The following is a 14,422-nucleotide window of genomic DNA, read 5'->3' on the forward strand; positions in this document are numbered from 1 at the left end:
CATTAAATTCCATTCTATTTCTTTCCAGTCCATTACACTCTACTGCACTCCCTTCCTTTCTTCTCCATTCCACTCCACTGCACTTTTTTCCATTCCATTCCATTCCACTCTTTTCCACTAGATTCCTCTCCACTTCACTCCAATCCATTCCATTCCATTCCACTCCATTCTACTCCACTCCACTCCCTTCCTTTCTTCTCTGTTCCACTCCACTGCACTCAACTGCAATTTTTTCAATTCCATTCCATTGTTATCTGTTCCATTCCATTCTTTTCCACTAGAATCCACTCCACTCCACTCCATTCCCTTCCATTCCAATCCATTCAATTCAAATCCACTCTTCTCCAATTCAATCCACTCCACTCCAGTGCATTCCATTCTTTCTCATTTGCCTCCATTCCAAACCACTCCATTCCATTCCATGCAATTCCATTCCACTCCATTCTACTCCACTCCACTCCCTTCCTTTCTTCTCCATTCCACTCCACTGCACTCCACTGCACTTTTTTCATTCCATTCCATTCCATTGCATTCCATTCCGTTCCATTCCAATACGTTCTGTTCCATTCCGTTCCATTCCCTTTTATTACATTCCATTCCACTCAACGCATATCCACTCCAGTCCACTGCATTCCATTCCATTATATTGTATTCCATTCCATTCCATTCCTCTTGAATCCACTCCACCTCAATCCTCTGCATTCCATTGCATTCCATTCAATTGCATTCCATTCCACTCCTTTCCACTTCACTCCACTCCCTCGCTTTCTTCTACATTCCACTCCACTACACTCCACTGCACTTTTTTCCATTCCATTCCATTGCATTGCATTCCATTCCATTCTTTTCCACTTGAATCCACTCCACTCCTCTCCAATCCATTCCATTCCGTTCAATTCAATTCAAATCCACTCTTCTCCACTCCACTCCTCTCCACTCCACTGCATTCCATTCCTTACCACTCGCCTCCATTCCAGTCCACTCCATTCTATTTCATTCCATTCCATTCCACTCCATTCCACTCCACTCCTCTCACTTCCATTCTTCTCCATTCCACTCCACTCCACTCTACTGCACTGTATTCCATACACTTCCATTCCATTCCACTTCATTCGATATCACTCCATTCCCATCTTTTCCACTAGAATCCACTAAACTCCATTCCAACCCATTCCATTCCATATCATTCATTCAACTCCACTGTTCTCCACTCCATTCTTTTCCACTCAAATGCATTCCATTCCTACCCTTTCATCTACATTCCAATCCACTCCATTCCTTTCCAATCCATTTCATTCTATTCCACTCCATTGCATTCCTTTCCACTCCTTTCCACTCCACTTCACTGCCTTCCTTTCTTCTCCATTCAATTCCACTACACTCCACTGCCCTTTTTTCCATTCCTTTCCATTCCATTCCATCCTTTTCTACTAGAATCCACTCCACTACACTCTAATCCATTCCATTCCATTCAATTTAAGTGCATTCTTGTCCACTCCACTTCTTTCCAATCCACTGTATTCCATTCGTTCCCATTCGCCTCCATTCTGGTCAGCTCCATTCCATTCCAATCCATTGTATTCCATTCCGTTCAATTCCATTCCATTCCATTCCATTCCATTCCATTCCATGCTATTCCATTCCATTCCACTCCACTTTATAACACTCCATTCCACTACCTTCCTTTCTTCTGCATTCCACTCCACTACACTCCACTGCACTTTTTTCCATTTCATTCCATTCCACTCCGTTCCATTCCATTCCATACCGTTTCATTCCATTCCATTCCATTCCATTCCACTCCATTCCGTTCCATTCCATTCCACTCCATTCCATTCCATTCCACTCCATTCCATTCCATTCCATTCCATTCCATTCCATTCAAATCCATTCTTCTCCACTCCAGTCCTCTCCATGCCACTGCATTCCATTCCTTCCCATTCGCCTCCATTCCTGGCCACTCCTTTCCATTCCATTCCATTCCTTTCCATTCCATTCCATTGCATTCCCTTCCGTTCCTTTCCGTTCCATCCCGTTCCTTTCCATTCCATTCTATTCCCTTCCATTCCATTCCTTTCCATTCCATTCCATTTCACTCCATTCCACTCCACTTGACTCCCTTACTTTCTTCTCCATTCCACTCCTTTGCACTCCACTGCACTTTTTTCCTTTCCATTCCATTCCAATGCATTCCATTGCATTCCATTCCATTCCCTTCCAATTCCTTGCATTCCATTCCATTCCATTAGATTCCATTGCCTTCCATTCCATTCCGTTACTTTCCATTCCATTCCATTCTTTTCCATTAGAATCCACTCCACTACACTCCAATCCATTCCATTCCATTCCTTTCAATTCAAATACACTCTTCTCCACTGCACTCCTCTCCACTCCACTGCATTCCATTCCTTCCTATTCGCCTCCATTTCAGTCCACTCCTTTCCATTCCATGACATTCCATTCCTTTCCGTTCCAATCCATTCCACTCCACTCCACTAACTTCCTTTCTTCTCCATTCCAATGTACTGCACTCTGCTGCACTTTTTTGCAATCCATTTCATTCCATTCCATTCCAGTGCATTATATTCCACTCCGTTCCCCTCCATGCTACCCCACTCAAAACCAGTGCATTCCATTTCATTGCATTCCATTCCATTCCATTCCCCTGTATCCACTCTACTGCCCTCCATTCCACTTCAATTTATTCCACTCCATTACATTCCTTCCCTTTCCACTCCACTGCCCTCCACCCGTCTCCATTTAATTCATTTAGAATACTATACACCCAACTCGACTCCTTTCCATTACTTTTCATTTGGTTCCATTGTATTGCATTCCTTTCCATTTAATTCCATTCTCCTCCAATCCACTACACTCCGAACCACTGCGTTCCATTACATTACATTACATTGTATTCCATTCCAATGAATTCAAATCCACTCATCTCCACACCACTCCTCTCTACTCCACTGCATTCCATTGCTTCCCATTCGCGTCCATTCCAGTCCACTCCATTCCAGTCCACTCCATTCCATTCCATTCCATTCCATTCCATTCCATTCCATTCCACTGCATTCCACTCAACTCCACTCCCTTCCTTTCTTCTCCATTCCACTCCACTGCACTCAACAGCAGTTTTTTCTATTCCATTCCATTCCATTCCATTCCCATCCATTCCACTCGAATCCACTCCTTTCCTTTCTTCTCCGTTCCACTCAACTGCACTCCACCGCAATTTTTTCCATTCCATTCCATTCCATTCCATTCCATTCCATTCCATTCCGTTCCATTCCATTCCATTCTATTCCATTCCACTCCACTCCATTCCATTCCATTCCTTTCAATTGCATTCCATTCCATTCCATTCCATTCCATTCCATTCCTTTCCATTCCCATCTTTTCCAGTAGAATCTACTCCACTGATCTCCAGTCCTTTCCATTCCATTCCCTTCAAATCAAATCCTCTGTTCTCTGCACTCTTTTCCAAACTCTGCATTGCCTACTTTCCCATTCACCTCCATTCCAATCCATTCCATTCCTTTCCATTCTATTCCCCTCAGTTGCACTCCACCTCACTCCCTTCATTTGTTCTCCATTCCACTCCAACTGCACTCCACTGCACTTTTTTCCATTCTATTCCATTCTGTTCCATTCCATTACATTCCATTCCTTTGCATTCCATTCCACTCCACGCTACTGGATTCCAATCCACTGCATTCGATTCCTTTCCATTCTATTCCATTCCAGTCCATTCCACCTGATTCCACTCTACTACCCTCCACTCCACTCCACTCCACTCCACTCCATTCCATTACTTCCCATTCCACTCCACTCCATTACTCTCCTCTCCATACCTTTTAATTCCAATACACTGCACTCCACTCCATTCCACTCCATTCAATTCCATTGGATTCCATTTCATTCAATTGAAATCCACTCTTCTCCATTCCCCTCCTCTCCACTCCACTGTATTCCATTTCTAACCATTCACCTCCATTCCGGTGCCCTACATTGCCTTCCACTCCTTTCCATTCCATTCCACTGCATTCCAGTCCACTCCACTCCTTTCCTTACTTCTCCATTCATCTGCACTGCAGTCCACTGAAAATTTTTCCATTCCATTCCGTTCCTTTTCATTCCATTCCGTTCTATTCCACTAGAATCCACCCCACTACACTCCAATCCATTCCATTCTATTCCATTCAATTCAAATGCACTCTACTCCACTCCACTCCTCTCCAAGCCACTGTATTCCAGTCCTTCCCAATCGCCTCATTCCAGTCAACGCCATTCCATTCCATTCCAATCCATTGTATTCCATTCCGTTCAATTCCATTCTGTTCCATTCCATTCCATGCTATTCCATTCCATTCCACTCCACTCTATAACAATCCATTCCACTCCCTTCCTTTCTTCTGCATTCCACTCCACTTCACTCCACTGCACTTTGTTCCATTGCATTCTATTCCTTTCCGTTCCATACCTTTCCATTGCATTCCATTCCATTCCATTCTATTCCATTCCATTCCATTCCATTCCATTCCATTCCATTCCATTCCATTCTTTTCCACTGGAATCCACTCGTCTCCACTCCACTTCACTCCATTCCATTCCATTCCATTCAAATTCACTCTTCTCCTCACCAATCCCCTCCACTCCACTGCGTTCTATTCGTTCCCATTCACCTTCATTCCACTCCACTCCATTCCGTTCCATTGTATACCATTCCATTCTTTTCCATTCCATTCCAATCCACTCCACTCCCTTCCTTTCTTCTCTATTACACTCCACTGCACTTCACTGCATATTTTTCCATTCCATTCCATTCCATTCCATTCCATTCCATTAAATTCCATTGCATTCCAATCCATTCCATTCCATTCCATTCAATACAAATCCACTTTTCTCCACTCCACTCCTCTGCACTCCACTGCATTCCATTCCTTCCCTTTTATCTCCATTCCAGTCCACTCCATTCCATTCCAATCCATTCCATTCCATTTCATTCCATTCCCTTCCACACCATTCCATTCCACTCCACTCCCTTCCTTTTTTCTGCAGTCCACCCCACTGGTGTCCACTGCACTTTTTTCCATTCCATTCCATTGCATACCATTCCATTGACTTCCATTCCATTCCATTCCATCTGATTACATTCCTTTCCATTCCATTCCATTCCGTTCCATTCCATTCCATTTCTTTTCTTTCCATTCCCTTCTTATCCACTAGAATCTACTCCACTCCACCCCAATCCATTCCATTCCATTCAAATCCACTCTTCTCCACTACACTTCTCTCCAATGTCTGCATTCCGTTATTTCCCATTTGCCTTAATTCTAATCCATTCCATTCCATTCCATTCAACTCCATTTCACTCCTCCCCTCTCCTTTCCTTTCTTCTCCTTTCCACTCCACTGCGCTTGATGGCACTTTTTTTCCATTCCATTCCATTCCATTTCATTCCATTCCATTCCACTCCATGCAACTCCATTCCATTGCACTCAATTCAAATCCAGTCTTCTCTACTCAACTCCTTTCCAATCCACTGTATTCGATTTGTTCCCATTCACCTCCATTCCACTCGACTCTATTCCACTCAATTCCCTTCCATTCCATTCCATTCCATTTCACTCCATTCCACTCTGCTCCACTCCCATCCTTTCTTCTCCCTTCCACCCCACTGCACTCCACTGCACTTTTTTTCATTCCATTCCATTCCATTCTATTGCATTCCATTCTATTCTAATCCATTCTTCTCCATTCCACTCCTCTCCACCCCACTTTATTCCATTCCTCCCCATTTGCCCCCATTGCTGTGCACTCCATTTAATTCCGTTCCCTTCCATTCCACTCCATTCCACTCCACTCAATTCCATTCCTTTCTTCTCCATTCAAATCCACTAAACCCCACTGCCATTTTTTCCATTCCATTCCATTCCACTCCATTCCATTCCATTCCATTCTTTTCTACTAGAATCCACTCCACTACACTTGAATCCATTCAACTCCATTGAATTCAAGTGCACTCTTCTCCACTCCACTTCTTTCCAATTGACTGTATTCCATTCCTTCCCATTCACCTCCTTTCCAGTCAACTGCATTCCATTCTATTCCATTGCATTCCATTCCATTTCATTCCATTCCATTCCATTGCATTCCATTCCATTCTTTTCCACTAGAATCCACTGCACTCCTCTCCACTTCATTCCATTCCAATCTATTCCGTTCCATTCCATTCCATTCCATTCCATTCCATTCCATTCCATTCCATTTCATTCCATTCCACTCCATTCCACTCCACTCCACTAACTTCCTTTCTTCTCTGTTCCACTCCACTGCAATCCACTGCAATTTTTTTCCATTCCATTGCATTCCATTCCATTCCATTCTATTTCATTCCATTCCATTCTAATCCATTCCATTCCAAACCATTCAGTTCCATTCCTTTCTTTTCCACTAGAATCCACTCCATTCCCTCAAATCCATTTAATTCTTTCCATTCCATTCCATTCAAATCCACTGCTCTCCAATCCACTCCTCTCCACTCCACTGCATTGCATTCCTTCCCATTCGCCTCCACACCAGGGCACTCCATACCATTCCATTCCATACCATTCAATCCAATTCCATTCCATTCCACTCCATTCCACTCCTCTCCACTACATTCCTTTATTCTCCATTCAACTCCTCTACTATCTGCTGCCGTTTTTTCCATTCCAATCCATTCCATTCCTTTCCATTCCATTGCATTACACTCTATTCCATTCTTTTGTACTAGAATCCACTCCACTACACTCGAATCCATTCCTTTCCAATCAATTCAAGTGCAGTCTTGTCCACTCCACTTCTTTCCAATCCTCTGTATTCCATTCCTTCCCATTCGCCTCCATTCCAGTGAACTCCATTCCATTCTATTTCATTGCATTCCATTCCATTCCATTCCACTCCTTTTCTTTCTTTTCCTTTCCACTCCACTACTCTCCACTGCAATTTTTTCCCTTCCTTTCCATTGTATTCCATTCCATTCCGTTTCGTTCCATTCCATTGCATTATTTTCCACTAGAATCCACTGCACTCCTTTCCACTTCGTTCCATTCCATTCCATTCCATCAATTTCACTCTTCTCCACTCCAATCCTCTCCATTCCACTGAATTCCATTTTTTCCCATTCTCCTCCATTCCACTCCACTCCACTCCATTCCATTCTATTACATTCCATTCCACTTCATTCCACTGCACTCCACTCCACAAGCTTCTTTTCTTCTCTATTCCACTCCATTGCAATCCATTGCAATTTTTTCCATACCATCCATTCAATTCCATTCAGTTCCATTCCATTCCTTTCCATTCCATTCCACTGCATTCCATTCCATTCCAAACCATTCCAATCCATGCCATTCCAAACCATTCAGTTCCATTCCTTTTTTTCCAATAGTATCCACTCCACTCCACTCCACTGAAATCCATTCCATTCCATACAAATCCACCCCTCTTCACTCCACTCCTCTCCACTCCATAGCATTCCATTCCTTTCCATTTGCCTCCATTCAAGTCCACTCCATACCATTCCATTGCATACCATTCCATCCAATTCCATTCCATTCCACTCTATTCCACTCCACTCCATTCCATTGCTTTCTTCTCCATTCAATTCCACTACACTTCACTGCCCTTTATTCCATTCTATTCCATTCCATTCCGTTCCATTCCATTCCATTCCATTCCATTCCATTCTTTTCTACTTGAATCCACTCTGCTCCACTCTAATCTATTCCATTCCATTCAATTCAAGCTCATTCTTCTACACTCCACTTCTTTCCAATCCACTGTATTCCATTCCTTCCCATTCGCCTCTATTCCTGTCAACTTCATTCCATGCAATTCCATTCCATTCTTTTCCATTCCATTCCATTCCACTCCATAACACTCCATTCCATTCCCTTTCTTTCTTCTCCTTTCCACTATTCTACACTCCACTGAACTTTTTTCCATTCCTTCCATTCCATTTCATTCCATTCTGTTCCGTTCCTTTCATTTCCATTCCATTGCATTCCATTCCATTCTTTTCCACTGGAATTCACTGCACTCCTCTCCACTTCATTCCATTCCATTTCATCAAATTCACTCTTCTTCAATCCAATCCTCTCTACTCCACTGCATTCCATTTTTTCCCATTCCCCTCCATTCCAGTGCATTCCATTCCATTCCATTCCACTGCATTCCACTCCACTCGACAAGCTTCCTTTCTTCTCTATTCCACTCCACTGCAATCCACTTCAATTTTTTCCATTCCATTCCATTCCATTCCATGCCATTCCATTCCATTGCATTTCATTGTTTTGCATCCACTGCATTCCATTCCATTCTTTCCCGCTAGAATCCATTCCACTCCATTCCAATTCGTTACATTTCATTCCATTCAACTCAAGTCTACTCTTCTCCACTCCACTCGTCCACTGCATTCCATTCCCTTTCATTCGCCTACATTCCAGTCTTCTGTGTTCCCTTCCATTCCATTTCATTCCATTCCATTCCTTTCCATTCCACTCCATTCCACTACACTCCACTCCCTTCCTTTCTTCTGAATTCCACTTCTCTGCTCTCCACTGCACTTTTATCCATTCTATTCCATTCCATTCCATTCATTCCATTCCGTTTATTTCCACTCCATTCATTTCCATTCCATTATCTGCCACGCAACTCCACTACAGTCCACAGCATTCCATTCCATTCCATTCCATTACACCTTACTCCAATGTACTTCACTCCATTCCACTCCACTCCATTCCATCACTTCCCATTCAACTCCCATCCACCACAGTCCTCTCCATTCCACTCATTTCCACTACAATGCAGTCCACTCCACTCCATTCCTTTCCATTCCATTCCTTTTCATTCCATTCTGTTGTATTGCATTCAATTCCAGTCCATTCCATTCTACTGCAATCCACTGCACTACAATCCACTGCATTTCATTCCACTCCATCCCATTCCATTGCCTTCCATTCCGTTGAATTCAAATTCACTCTTCTCCACTCCACTCCTGTCCACTCCACTGCATTCCATTCCTTCCCATTCGCCTCTGTTGCAGTCCACTCCGTTCCGTTCCGTTCAATTCCATTCCATTCCAATCCATTCCACTCCAGTCCACTCCTTTCTTTTCTTCTTCATTTAATTCCACTACACTCCGCTGCCCTTTTTTCCATTCCATTCCATTCCATTCTTTTCTACTACAATCCACTACACTACACTTGAATCCATTCCTTTCCATTCAATTCAAGTGCACTCTTCTCCACTCCACTTCTTTCCAATCCACTGTTTTCCATTCCTTCCCATTCTCCTCCATTCCAGTCACCTCCATTCCTTTCTATTCCATTGCATTCCATTCCATTCCATTCAGTTCCATTCCATTCTACTCCATAACACTCCATTCCAATCCCTTTCTTTCTTCTTGTTTACACTCCCCTACACTCCACTTCACACTTCCATTCCTTTCCATTCCATTCCATTCTGTTCCATTCCGTTCCATTCCGTTCCATTCCATTGCATCCATTCCATTCTTTTCCACTTTAATGCACTGCACTCCTCTCCACTTCATTCCATTCCATTCCATTCCATCAAATTCACTCTTCTCCAATCCAATCCTCTCCACTCCATTGCATTCCATTTTTTCCCATTCCCCTCCATTCCAGTGCCCTCCGTTCAATTCCATTCCATTCCATTCCATTCCATTCCACTCCACTCCACTAGCTTTCTTTCTTCTCTATTCCACTCCACTGCAATCCACTGTAATTTTTTCCATTCCATTCCTATTCCCTTGCATTTCATTCCATTCCATTCCAATCCATTCCATTCCATTCCATTCTTTTCCAGTAGAATCCACTACACCACACTCCACTCCATTCCATTACATTCCATTCAATACAAATCCACTCTTCTCCACTCCACTCTGCTGCACTACACTGCATTCCATTTCTTCCGTTTTGCCTCCATTCCAGTACACTCCATTCCATTCTAAACCATTCCATTCCAAACCATTGCATTCCACTCCTTTCCACTCCTCTTCATTCCCTTCCTTTCTTCTACATTCTACTCCACTGCACATCACAGCCCTTTTACCATTCTATTCCATTCCATTCCACCCCACTGCATTCCACTGCACTCCACTCCTTTCCTTTCTAGTCCATTCAACTCCACTGCACCCAACTGCACTTTTTTACATTCCATTCCATTCCTTTCCATTCCATTCCATTCCATTCCCTTCCATTCCATTCCGTTCCATTGCATTCCATTCCATTCCGTTCCGTTCCATTCCATTCCATTCCATTCCATTGAATTCCATTCTACTCCATTACATGCTATTCCATTCCATTGCATTTCATTGCCTTGAATTCCGTTCCATTCCATTCCATTCTTTTACACTAGAATCCACTCCACTCCAATCCATTCCTTTACATTCCATTGCATTCAATTCAAATCTACTCTTCTTCACTCCACTGTTCTCCAGTCCACTGCATTCCATTCCCTCCCATTCGCCTCCATTCCATTCTACTGTTGCATTCCATTCCATTCTACTCCAATCCACTCCACTACAATCCACTGCATTTCATTCCATTCCACATCGTTCCATTGTATTCCATTCCATTGAATTCTAATTCACTCTTCTCCACTCCTCTCCTATTCGTTCCACTGCATTCCTTTCCTTTCCATTCTCCTTCATTGCAGTCCACTACATTCCATTCCATTCCATTCTTTCCACTAGAATTCACTCCACTCCACTCCATTCCTTTCAACTCCATTCCATTCATCTCTGATCGTCTCCACTCCACTTTTCTCAAGTCCAATGCATGCCATTCTTTGCTATGCGCCTCCATTCCAATCCACTCCTTTCCATTACATTCCGTTCCATTCTACTCCACTCAACTCCCTTTCTTTCTTCTTCATTCCACTCCACTACACTTCACTGAACTTTTTTCCTTTCTTTCCATTCCATTCCATTCCAATCCATTCAAATCCACTCTTCTCCACTCCATTCATCTCCCCTCCAATGCATTCCATTCCTTTCCCTCGCCTCCATTCCAGTACACTCCATTTCATTCCATTCCATTCCATTCCAGTACACTCCATTTCATTCCATTCCATTCCATTCCATTCCATTCCACTCCATTCATTTCCATTCCATTCCACTCCACTCCACTACCTTCCTTTCTTGTGCATTCCAGTCCACTGTACTCCATTGCACTTTTTTCCATTCCATTCCATTCCATTCCATTCCGTACCATTCCATTCTATTCAATTCCATTCTTTTCCACTAGAATTCATTCCACTCCACTCAACTTCATTCCATTCCATTCCATTCCATACAAATTCACTCTTCTCCCTTCCACTCCTCTCCAATCCAATGCACTGCATTCCTTCCAATTCGCCTCCATTCCAGTGCACGCCATAGTATTCCATTCCATTCCATTCCATTCCATGGCATTCTACTCCACTCCACCCCCTTTCTTTCTTCTCCATTCAACTTCACTACACACCATTGCACTTTTTTCCATTCCATTCCATTCCATTCCAATCCATAACGTTCCATTCCATTCCATTCATTTCCTCTAGAATCCAATCCATTCCTCTCCAATCCATTCCATTCAATGCAAATCCACTCTTCTCCACTCCACTCCTCTGCACTCCACAGCATTCCATTCCTTCCGTTTTGCTTCCATTCCAGTCCACTCCATACCAATCCAATCCATTCCATTCCATTCCATTCCACTCCATTCCACTCCACTACACTCCCTTCCTTTCTTCTCCACTCCACTCCCTTCTTTTCTTCTCCCTTCCACTCCACTGCATTCTACTCCACTTTTTTCCATTCCATTCCATTCCATTCCCTTCTTTTCCCCTAAAATCTACTCCACTCCACTAAAATACATTCCATTCCATTCTAATCCACTCTTCTCCACTACACTCCTCTCCATTCTCTGCATTCCATTCTTTCCCTTTCTACTCCATTCCATCCATTCCTTTCCATTCCATTCCATTCCATATCATTCTACTCCATTGCAATCCACGTCTCTCCCTTCGTTTTTTCTCCATTCCACTACACTGCACTCCACTGCACTTTTTTCCATTCCATTCCTTTCCTTTCCATTTCATTCCATTGTATTCCACTCCACGCTACTCCATTCCAATCCACTGCATTCCGTCCTATTCTATTCCATTCCAATCCATTCTCCTGAATCCACTCTACTGTCCTCCACTTCTCTACACTCCACTCCACTCCCCTCCATTCCACTCCATTACATTCCTTCCCATTCTTCTCCACTCCACTGCACTCCTCTCCATACAATTCGTTTCCGATACACTGCACTCCACTCCACTCCATCACATTCCCTTTCATTTCATTGCATCCATTCCATTCAATTCAAATCCACTCTTCTCCACTCCACTCCCCTCCACTCCACTGCATTCCACTCCTTCCCATTTGCCTCCATTCCAGTCGACTCCATTCCATTCCATTCCATTCCATTCTATTGCATTCCATTCCATTACATTACATTCCACTCCATTCCACACCACTCCACTCCATTCCTTTCTTCTCCATTCCACTCCACTGCACCCAACTGCACTTTTTTACATTCCATTCCATTCCATTCCATTCCTTTCCATTCCATTCCATTCCGTTCCATTGCATTCCGTTCCGTTCCGTTCCGTTCTGTTCCATTCCATTCCATTGAATTCCATTCTACTCCATTACATGCCATTCCATTCCATTGCATTTCATTGCCTTGCATTCCGTTCCATTCCATTCCATTCTTTTACACTAGAATCCACTCCACTCCAATCCATTCCTTTACATTCCATTGCATTCAATTCAAATCTACTCTTCTTCCCTCCACTGTTCTCCAGTCCACTGCATTCCATTCCCTCCCATTCGCCTCCGTTCCAGTCTACTGTTCCATTCCATTTCATTCCATTCCATTCCATTCCATTCCATTCCACGCCCTTCCACTCCACTCCACTCCCTTCCTTTCTTCTCCATTTCACACCCCTGCACTCCACTGCACTTTTTTCCTTTCTATTCCATTCCATTCATTCTATTCCATTTGTTTCCACTCCATTCCTTTCCATTGCATCCCTCTGCCTCGCAACTCCACTGCAATCCGCAGCATTCCATTCCCTCCGATTCCATTCCATTCCACCTTAATCCCATCTACTTCACTCCATTCCACTCCATTCCATTCGATTCCTTCCCATTCAACTCCCATCCACAACACACCTCTCCATTTTATTCATTTCCACTACACTGCACTCCACTCCATTCCATTCCTTTCCATTCCATTCCTTTTAATTCCATTCCTTTGTATTGCATTCAGTTCCATTCCATTTCATTCTACTCCAATCCACTCCACTACACTCCACTGTATTTCATTCCATTCCATCCCATTCCATTGTATTCTATTCCATTGAATTCTAATTCACTCTTCTCCACTCCTCTCCTATTCGTTCCACTGCATTCCTTTCCTTCCCATTCTCCTTCATTGCAGTCCACTACATTCCATTCCATTCCATTCTTTCCAGTAGAATCCACTCCGCTCCACTCCATTCCTTCCAATTCCATTCCATTCATCTCTGCTCTTCTCCACTCCACTTTTCTCAAGTCCAATGCATGCCATTCTTTCCTATGCACCTCCATTCCAATCCACTCCTTTCCATTACATTCCGTTCCATTCCACTCCACTCAACTCCCTCTCTTTCTTCTTCATTCCACTCCACTACACTTCACTGAACTTTTTTCCTTTCTTTCCATTCCATTCCAATCCATTCAAATCCACTCTTATCCACTCCATTCCTCTCCCCTCCATTGCATTCCATTCCTTTCCCTTGCCTCCAATTCCAGTACACTCCATTTTATTCCATTCCATTCCATTCCATTCCATTCCATTCCATTCCATTCCATTCCATTCATTTCTATTCCATTCCACTCCACTCCACTACCTTCCTTTCTTGTGCATTCCAGTCCACTGCACTCCATTGCACTTTTTTCCATTCCATTCCATTCCATTCCATTACATTACATTGAATTCACGTCGACTCTTCTCCACACCACTCCTCTCCACTCCACTGCATTCCATTCCTTCCCATTCATCTCTATTCCAGTCCAGTCCTTTCCATTGCATTCCATTCCATTCCGTTCCTTTCCACTCCACTCCACTCCTCCACACTCCCTTCATTTATTCTCCATTCCACTCCAATGCACTCCACCGCACCTTTTTCCATTCCACTCCATTCCCTTCCATTCAATTCAATTCCATTCCATTCCCATCCATTCCACCCCAGTCTTCTCCCTTCCTTTCTTCATTCCACTCAACTGCACTCCACTGCAGTTTTTTCCATTCCATTCCATTCCTTTCCATTGCATTCCATT

Source organism: Symphalangus syndactylus, chromosome Y (genome assembly GCF_028878055.3).
Source record: "Symphalangus syndactylus isolate Jambi chromosome Y, NHGRI_mSymSyn1-v2.1_pri, whole genome shotgun sequence".
Lineage (NCBI taxonomy): Eukaryota > Metazoa > Chordata > Mammalia > Primates > Hylobatidae > Symphalangus > Symphalangus syndactylus.